Here is a 10,818-nt window from a genome sequence, read left to right as displayed (position 1 = left end):
GAATTATGATCAAGTTTGAATTCATTCAAAAATCATGCACAACTTCATTTCTAATATTTCAGACCCTTACAGGATTTTGTATTCTTGAAACTCCAGTTTACTAAACGGTATGTGTTGATATCTTTTCTGTTGTTATAATTCTACTTAAATAAGTTTAATTTAATTAACTGTATGTGTTGATATAATTCTAATTAGATGATTTTAATTTTTTTGAAATGGTATTCTTTGATTTATTTTGTATTGTTATAAACTACTTTTATAATTTCCACATGTTGAGGTGTTTTATACCGATATAATTCTACTTATATAGCTTTAGTTTTATCAATAACACTTATTGATGTATTTTGTGCTGTTAGAAGTCTCACTACGTATCTTCTCTTTTATTAAATGGTTTGTATTGATAGTTTTTTTTATAGGATTGGTTTGGTTTGTTTTGAATTTCACGCAAAGCTATCTAGGGCTATCTGCACTAATCGTCCCTAATTTAGCAGTGTAAGACTAGAGGGAAGACAGCTAGTTATCACCACCCACCGCCAACTCTTGAGCTACTCTTTTACCTACGAATAGTGGGATTGACCATCACGTTATAACGCCCCCACGGCTGAAAGGGTAGGCATGTTTGATGCGACCGGGAATCGAACTCGCGACCCTCGGATTACTAGGCAATGCTGGGCCAGTTTTGCAGAAATCTGATTCAGTGTCTGAATAGGCAACATCCGGCTTTTCTGCGTCCCCTTTAACCATGAAGAATTTCTGTTTTTCTTCGAATATTATTAGTTGTTTACATAGTTTTCTTCTCTTCCCTAACGTGTTATTACATTTTCTCTTTTTTTCGATCTACAAGAAAAATACTAGTTATTTTGTCTCTGCTAGTAGTGAGAGGAATTGTGTTATTATTTAAGGGACACTGTGTCTCACTCGATATCTAGAAAACTAATTCTTCGTTTGAAGTTAAGCACATAGCTACACAATTGGCTAAATGTGTTCTGCTCGTTTTTTAACGTTTTAAGTCCACAGACATATCGCTTTGCCATCTAGGGAGTCAAACCCACGACCCTCGGATTACGAGGCTAACGCCTTAACCACCTGGCCATGCTGGGCCCTTTTTTATAGGCAAGCACAGAAATTTGCTCAAAGTCGAATGGAACATTCGAGCACAACAAGCATAAAAAGCGGACTTATTATTGAAACAACATTCAATTTCATTTTCCATAGTTAAGCATTGACAATAAGTAAATAGTGATTTCACTATTGTTAGTCAAAATCAACATTTGCCTATTTATTATAATTATTCATATTATTGTTTCACAAGCCTACAGCAAAATCAGCTGGGTATTTTGTACCAAAAGTAAGACTATACTATATGAAACTCTTCAAGTGATCTACTTAAAAGTTGATTTACGTGTTTATATATATATAGCCGATGTGTTAATGTTCTGAAAGGCTGCTTTTTGTACTCTTCGCGTTTAAACGAAACCTCACTCAGAAAGTCACCTGTCTCAGTAAATAATTACTTTAAAATACACTAAAATTTATTTTAAGCAATGTTTTCGTGGTATTTACGTTAGTGTAATAGGCTGCTTGTCTACTGGTGAAGGTTTACGCGTTCTTGGTGGGGTCTCTGTTTTACCCTGATATTTACCGAGTGCTGAACATCAAAACGTGAACATACACGATAATATATAATTAAAAATAGAGAATTTAAAATCTACAAATATGGATTGCAAAAAACATACAAACAAGGCTGGGTATTTATTGCTGACAGTTTGCTCAAACTATGGATTCCTATTATGATTCCACTATGAAATAATTGTAAATGATATACACTTTAATGTGGAATCGCACAGGAATTTTACAAAAAAAATAAAACAAAACTGAGAGAGTAGTTTTAAACTTATTTCAGTCCTGATGTAGAATTTTCTAAGTTTTTCACTTTCTGTCATTAAATAATCTGGTGTTTTTCTAACGTCTATGCTAGATGGAGACTATAACTTTTGTATTTTCTAGCACATTAAATGGAAGTTGTCACGTGAAAGTTTCTCAAATTTGTTGTTGCATAACTTTACTAGAGTTGCTATTGTTTATCATTACCTGAGCTCACTATTTCGATGTGGATTTCCGCGACTATATTTCAGCAAGATTTTAGCAGCTGACTCTTATCATAGTAAATTTCTCTACCCAGACAATGGTGGTGATTCCTTCTACTATTTCTTATAATTAGCTCGAATAGAGAGTGTGTTGTCAGTATTTATTACTACTGCATGTGGAATTGTTTCCCATAACCATTGCTGTTTTTAACAGTTGACATTTAGGTAGTGGTTGTAACTATTATCGATAACTGGTGATTTACACTTAAGTGTGTTGTTGTTATTTATTTTGCATGAATCATTTGTGCCACTTTATTCAAGGCAAACATTTGTACAAAGTTGGCTATTGAAGAACATACATGTAATGTAGACTTAACAAGGTAAACATATTAGTGCATCTGTTTATATTAAATAAATCTGTGTTATAGTATCTTACGAGAAACATTAGTCCATTCTTATGAGATTGCTTTGTTGCTGATCGTCTTTTATTACATTACACTGTGAAGTTGATGATATACCCTGTGCCTTCAAACGGATTTTTTTTATTTATTGTAGTTGTATGCTCGTAAATGTGTTTATACTTAGTTGTTCATTTGTAAGGTATTTCTAATAGGTTCAATGTGGTGGTTCGATGGGGAAAGAACCAATGCAGGAGTAAACTGTTGAAAAACATGTGCTATTCAATGGAACTCGTGCCCACGTGTGTAACTTAAAATATATTCTTCATAGATGGACATAGTAAAACTTAAGAAATGAGATTAGTAAACATTATTAATTTACAAAAGGGAAAATAAGAATGGTAAAAAGTACAGAAAAAAGTTGATACAAAATACAAAGATTATATTTTCAAGCCTACAACTAATTTCTCTAAAAAAGTAAACAAATGGGACTGGAAATATTGTCTACATCATTTTCTCAAAATACAAAGTTTTTATGCTGAGAAAATAATATAAATATTATTTCCAGCCTTGTTTGGTTACTTTTTTAAAATTCCTAGTCATAGGTTTGAAAATATAATCTTTGTATTTTGGATCAACTTTTCTTCTGTAGATTTCGATGATCACCATTCCCTTTTTTTGAATTAACAATTTTTATTAATGTTTCTGTAATAATTCTACTCAGGTACCTTAACTTATACAAACGTCAATGATATTTCTATTGTTATAATTGTGCGCAAATAGCTTTACTTTTAGAACAGGGGTGTGAAAATGTAATCAACAACAGGAGTTTGATGTGGTATATGTTTTATTGATGAATAAAACAATTGTTTTCGTGTAACATAGAACAACCCTAAGTGTTAGTTACAGACGTTGTGAGATTCTCACAGATGAACCAATTGTTTCATAAACGCTAAAAGATCCTCTATCCGTATTAATATCAAGAACCACCTGCGAATAAACATTTTGTCCTAACATTCGCATAAACATCTGTTGAAAGCAGGATACATCTAACTCCATCTTAATTAACTTGGGGATTCTAAACTGAACAAAAACAACAAAACAATAAAAACTACAATGAATCCCGTGTATCCACTTTGGTTAGTCTATAATTGGTGATATAAATTAGTGCAGTCTGAGACTCCTCTGATGTAAGTCTTCAACCATGTAGGATACTGCCAGACTCCTGGGTGGGGGGTATCAAGGTTTTATGTTTGATACGGATTAAGGAGAGGTTACCTTCAGCCAGGTCAGCTCGGTCTTCGGCTGACTCGAGCTCTCGCTGAAACCTGCGGACACGTGCCTGGTTATGTTGAGCCATACCTTCCTACAAAATCAAACAATCTGTGATTAAAATTAAAACTAGAAAATTATTGGACTATATGAAATATTTTGTACGTTCCATACAGCTTAATACGATCTATAAATACAAAGGAATGCTTAAGGTCTCTATGTAATGACTTGATCAAGGTCGTTTGGTCAAAGTAATGAAAACATATGTTTTCTTCACATGGAATTCGTTTGATCGAAAGTTCGTCCACGTTTATTTTTCACTTTTTAAATTGTAAACAAATTACTCTGCAATATTGTATATTCTCATAATAAAGCTCGCAGTTACTGTCCATAAACTAAATGAAGTCACTTTAATCAAAACTCAAGTAAACTTGTTAATGTTATCAACCATCAGTTAGCAGCCCTTGATAAGATATATAACATTTTCACATATTAGGTAGTAACCCTTGATAACATAGGTAACATTGCATATCAGGTAGTAATACTTGATAAGATAGATAACATTATCACATATCAGGCAGTAATCTCTTTACGGTAGATAACATTGTCACACATTATGTAGTGACCCTTCATAAGATAGATAACATCTCATATTAGGTAGTAAACCTTATACGATAGATAACATTATCACATATTAGGTAGTAACACTTGATAAGATAGGTAACACTATCACAAATCAGGTAATAATCCTTGATGGGATTATAACGTTATCATATACCAGGCAGTAATCCTTATACAATATTTAGCTTTATGACATATCAGTTAATAATACTTGATAAGATATATAACATTACCACGCATCAGGTGGCAACCCTCAATAAGATAATAACATTATCACGCATTATGATATTTTAATTCAAATTAAGAATGACGAACGTTTGACTGACTTAGTCTGTTACAGGAAACACAACACTTGCTTTTATATCAATGATGTCATGGATAAAAATATTAAATACATATTTTGCTATAGTTGATTAAAATAACAATACAACTGGTTAATGGTTACTTGCTTGAGAATTAAACAAAACTTTTACTAAATTAAAACAAGTTTCAAACTATTTGGTATCGTTAAAGTATAGATTAATCTCCTGATATATGTTTGTTTCGTCTACAGACTTATGAAGGGAATAACTTCACCAAAGCCATGATGTGGTAATCTATGTTACTTAACTATACATGCTACAATACCCCAGGTCGATAACAATGAAAACAAAAGTAGCAGATTTGGTTAGAGATGTAGGGATTAGGGAAATACCCCAGGTCGATAACAATGAAAACAAAGTAGCAGATTTGGTTAGAGATGTAGGAATTAGGGAAAATCAGGTTTAGCTGATTATTAATTCCATATTCTCTAATAAACTTGCTCTGATAGTACTCTGCCCAAGTTACAAAAACTGATAACGCTGTTCTTATCCCGTCTTTATTACCGAACAGTGTGGACCTACCTACCTACTTTTAATGAGAACTTTGTCGTTTTGATGTAAAATATAGTTTCTATAAACCTTACAGAGAGACGAGCTAGACCTATTTTAAAAACGAACCGGTGTTCTTCGAGTACGTCACATCGTTATTAAAAAACGTTGTCTCCAAAATTAAAATAATTCAGGGCAACTAGTGTGAAAAGACATGAATCTTTAGCTTTATTAGAATAGATCAACATCTTGTTCCCGAAACTAATCTTCAAGTCAGGACTGTCCAATTTTAGGTAATTTTTTTCAGTTACTACTTAAAAGTCAGGATAAGGCCTATCTTCTTCACGCAGTGTTTTAAAAAGGCTGTGCACATTGTTAGACGTCCTGAAACCTAATACGCTTATGTTAGAGGGGCCGGTCTGTATTTATGAACATAAAACACAAATTTCGCTGTCATTACAAAGCTCATAATTTATTTAAAATTATAAATGTTGGAGACATAGATACCTTTAAAACAGTTTTTCTCTAACTAAGCACACATAACCTTTAAAACAGCTTTTCTCTAACTAAACATATAACCCCTATTTAAAACAGCTTTTCTCTAACTAAACATATAACCCCTATTTAAAACAGCTTTTCTCTAACTAAACACATATAATCCCTATTTTTAAAACAATTTTAAACCTAAACTTACCCCTTTTCTGTTACTTTTTTCTTCATTTATCAATTTGTATGTTTGTTTGAAGCTACATAATGGGCTATCTTTGCTCTACCCAGCAAGGGCATCGAAAACCGTCTTCAAGCATTGTAAGTCCCCATGCACACCGATGTCCCACAGGGGACACCTCTAAGTTTTATCGAGCTAAAGTTGTAAATATTAGGAATTGAAGCACGTGGAGTAAATGTGGCACATTAACACATATTTCATTGACTTGTTGTTATCTCCTATTATATTATTTGTTACTCTTTTCATTCTTACGGTGACACTGTCAATTTAGGCTGTTGTAGTCAAAAGTCTTAATTAAGTTTTCAATAAACATAATTAGAAAATACGTTGTGAATCATTTCTATCATCTCGTGATGTTATATGTATATATAATACATATATATGTTACAGATCGCAAGGAATTGCACAAAATACTAACAGAACGTTCGGACAGAAAGCGGTAAATATTAATTTCAAACAATATTTTAAACCTTTACTACTAATTGCTAAGGCTGTACGCATATAAAAATCCAACAACAAAAAAGCAAGCGTATCAGACTTAAAAGGAAAAGAAAATCCATTCCAAACGGCCTGTTTGTAATTCTTGTTCTCTTTGCCAGCCTACAAAGAAAATGGTTTGGTAACTTTTACCCAGACCTTCTGTAGTATAATAAATTAGGTACTGCGAAGGTCGTGATAATATTGAATAGTCGACTTGTTTCTTCCATATTTTACACACACTAAAAATATCATAATTCTATTGTAAACGGTGTTATCATCACCGTACGAGGTCAGCATTTATGAAAACACCCGGTGTAATTACCAGCTAATTATAGATGAACATTGTATGACTACAACTTGTAGATACTCTATGCTTTGCACACTATAAACTCTGTGTTTTTAGAGATTCTACCACCATATTATGGAAGGAGTAAAAAAAATCAGTACACATAATATTAAATTTTCCTACACAAATTAATAGAATAATTACTCTAAAAGACAGCTTGACATTCCACATCTGAAATTAATGCGGTCAAATAGTCAATAGTTACAGTAAATTATCATTAACCACATCAGCTATGTTTAATATTATCACAATGTGTAAAGTTAGCTACCATATGAAGTAATCCTTTGCCCACAGTTCAGCATAAAAAGAGTCAGCAAAAAAGATAAATAACAACTGGGAATTTAAAACCTACAAAAAAAAGAAATGGCATAAGGCTAGAGATAAAATGACCAGTGATGAAATAATCTCATATGTTGATATTTTCACCTTTTTAAGTTAAAATAACGCATTTTTAGGGCATTTTTAGCGTTAAAATAATGTAGAAAATATCCTGGCGACTAATTCGCGCCACTATTATTTGTTGGTCACAAATCTCATGATTTCTCAAAAGTACAAAAAAAATTATATCTAATCTATTTCTTCAAAATATCTATATGTATATATATATAAGCACGAACGTTTTTTCTGATAGTCTTTGAGTATGTTCCATATGCACGGTCACATGTTTAAAGCTACAGACTCCAACATCGGGTAACAAATACATTTTTTTGCGGGAAGTAACATGGGCTATGTGTCTGCAGCCTCGCGAGCCTTTTCAAGGTCGTAAAATGAGGCCAAAATGATCAGTATAGTAAATTTTAGCAAATACGAAGATCAACTGGTCTTAACTTAAAAAGGCCGGATTTTTTGATAAAGTGTGATCAAAAAAGCTATTAATTTACGTTTCTTTCTCGTGTAAGGATTTTTTCTAATCATTCTATCCACGATCAATTATGTATTACAACGATTTAAAAACTTTGTTAGAGTTTTATATATGTACTTGGATTCTTATTTAGTAGGTGTCTGTGCTTGTTGGCGATAAATGCATACAATAAACGGACATCGTACAATCAGCTTGCTATAAAATTGAAACGTATGTACTGAGATTCTTTACACTCTATGACGTCACAGTCTTATCTACAATACAACTCTAAATAATTCTTATTTCTTTTCAAAAGTCCACACAGTCTAAGTCAGTTACTTTAGAATCCAATCGACAGGACATGCTATTTTTCTGTACTTTGTATTTTACTAAAACTTGCGATAAACTCACGTTACCCCATGGGTTACCACAGTTGTATTCAGAACTTTTACTAACTGTCCTCTTTTCATCAAAGTCCACACAGACAGATTCAGTTACTTCATAATACCCTTCAACAAGACAAATTGTTTTCCTTATCTCTGTTAAAGTTGAAATTCACTTTAAAATATCGCCTGTTATGGCTAAACTAACAATCACAAAGTCTAACTTCACTTTCACTTACTTTTTGTTTTCTGACTTACTTCACTTCACTTTTGTTGGTCACTACAGTCTTGTTTAGAACATTAAATAATTTTCTCTTTATCTCTCTTTCTTTTTTTCCGTCCATACAGCTAGCTCAGTTACTTCAAACTCTCATTGATAAAACAAATTATTTTTCCCATCACTCTTGTTACAATACAGCTGTGAAGTACAATGTTAAAAAAAAAAATCACTCCTGGCGAACTTCACGTTTTTTGTTGCGTTTTTTTAACTTGTGCTTGCTTAGACGCCTAGATATAAATATGGCCCAACAGAGGGCCAGGTCGTTCTACAAACTACGAGACCATATGATGTAGCAATACTCAAGTAAAGCAACAAGAAAAATACAGAAGGTTCTGGGTAGAGTGATGTCAATTTACGAGAATTCAATCACACAGACAGCCTGGTATGGCCAGTTGGGTTAAGGCGTTCGACTCGTAATCTATGGGTCGCGGGTTCGATTCCCGGTCACACCAAACATGCTTGCCCTTTCAGCCGTGAGAGCATTATAATGTGACGGTTAATCCCACTATTTGTTGGTAAAAGAGTAGCCCAAGAGTTGGCGGTGAATGGTGATGACTAGCTGCCTTCCTTCTAGTCTAACCCTGCTGAATTAGGGGCGGCTAGCGCAGATAGCTCTCGAGTAGCTTTGCGCGAAATTCAAAAAACAAATAAACAATCAATCACACATACAACTTATGACAATTAATGAGTTACATAACGAAACATGCCATAACAAGAGTGTTAAAAGTAGTTATTTTAAAAATACTAAAAAAATAATTAAATATTAAATCACTAAATAAATTAAATGAAACTCTTAACTAAATATGTTTATTCAAAACGTTAAATGTTTTTAGTTTCAGTTTCTCTACTCCGTTGATACAGTTTGAGGAAAGTTAATGATATTCATGGTTCATTTTACTGTTTTTTCTTTACATGATTCGAACATTTATTACTTTGATCCTTAATACCTGGTTTAATTAACTTTCATTAATTTCTCATGCCTGATGATGACTTAAGTAAAGAGTCGAAATATTACATTGACATTTAGAGGAAGATGATATAGTGAAACACTGGAAATAAAAAAAATCACCAGATAAGCAAAAACAGCTCTTCATATTCTGTTAACTACACAATAATGGGCATTTTTATTTAGCAATGTATCTTAATGGCTCAGTTGTAAGTCTGAGAGCTTATAATGCTAAAAATAGCTGTCTGTGCTCTGTTCACAGCGAGTGTCGAAACGCTTGTTTAACTTTGTGCCTAACAATAAACAAACAAAAAAGTCACAAAGCCACACAACGAGTTGTCTGTGCTCTGTTCACAGCAGAAATCAAAACCCTATTTTTAGCATTATAAGCTCTCAGACTTACAACTGAGCCATTAAGATACATCTATTGCTAACTCAAAATGCCCATTATTGTGTAGTTAACGGAATATGAAGAGCTGTTATTGTTGTTTTATTACTAAGCACAAAGCTACCCAAAGGACTATTTGTATTCTGCCCATCACGGGTAATAGAAGCACGGTTTCTAAGGGCCAAATAAAGAGGTTCTAGGTTAAAGTAATTTATTTATTCAAATATAAGGAGCAACCTTTTCATATCGAAATAAGAACTTACTTTTATTTCTGTTTAACTAACAATAATAAACTAACTTTTTCAGCCAGTTGGCGCTTGTATATTTTGCATTTTTCGCTCAAATTTTCTATACAGTCTTTCAAATTAAGGATGGTATTATGATCTTCCTCAGTCTTCAGAAGCTGTTCTTTCAGACGGTGTTCCTTTTTGCGTATTATCTTCTGAGTTTCTGCATTGCGGCGTTTTTGTTCTTCGTAGTCGGTTTCAAGGTCCCGGATCTTATGATAAAACGTACTTATCTTAGCCATATAAATACATATAACTTTCACTATATTTAGAACACCAAGTAAAAACATTTTTTTACGCTTGATGTCGGAATAATCAACACATGTGCACACTGTGTCCTATCTCTACACGAATATTATTTCGTGATATTTTGCTGGGAATAAAATAACATTTAGCCTTTGAAAGACATTCTCAGAATTATCACGAAACAATATCTAACTGAGAACAGTTATTAAATAATTACATTAAAGGAATAGTAGAACAGATAAATAAAACCATAGTGATCTAGTTTTATACCACATTTTAGTACAGTAATTATATTCAGATAGCTGAAATTTAGTAGTTAAAAAAAAGCGCACCCTTGTTTCCAGCTTCGCAATCACTCGCTTGCTACCCGCCAGGGTACTGGATTCCACCTCCTCTATCCGGTTTTGCAAATTCCGCACTTCCATCTCCAGCGCATTTTTGATGGAGTCCATCTTAAGGAAACGGTCTTGTTCTTGAGCCAAGCGGTCTTTAGTAAGTCTTAAATCTGTCTCGGCCCGGGTAGCGCGTTCTTCATTAGCCTATGTTTAAGAACAAATACAACGAGCATTCATCGTTTTTGTATATGAATAAAATTTTTATAAATTATGATTGTGGTCTTTATTCAGTTAAAGAAGTTAACGTCTTTACAACTGTCAGATGTTTTG

At 33.1% G+C, this 10,818-nt stretch overlaps 1 pseudogene across 1 annotated transcript in view; it reads right to left on the bottom strand.

The window, feature by feature from the left end:
• Positions 1 to 3,314: 3,314 nt before the first annotated feature.
• LOC143232421 (paramyosin-like) overlaps positions 3,315 to 10,818 on the bottom strand; it is a 31,461-nt pseudogene continuing 23,957 nt past the window's right edge. Inside the window, exons 6-8 of the transcript XR_013017527.1 lie at positions 10,486 to 10,692; positions 9,919 to 10,119; positions 3,315 to 3,851 (exon numbers count right to left, since the gene is read on the bottom strand). The product of XR_013017527.1 is annotated as a paramyosin-like (transcript). The remainder of the gene's footprint in view (positions 3,852 to 9,918; positions 10,120 to 10,485; positions 10,693 to 10,818) is intronic.

Source organism: Tachypleus tridentatus, chromosome 11 (genome assembly GCF_004210375.1).
Source record: "Tachypleus tridentatus isolate NWPU-2018 chromosome 11, ASM421037v1, whole genome shotgun sequence".
NCBI classification, from domain to species: domain Eukaryota; kingdom Metazoa; phylum Arthropoda; class Merostomata; order Xiphosura; family Limulidae; genus Tachypleus; species Tachypleus tridentatus.
Note: the sequence above shows the minus strand (reverse complement) of the source record. Positions and strands in the feature narration are given on the sequence as shown.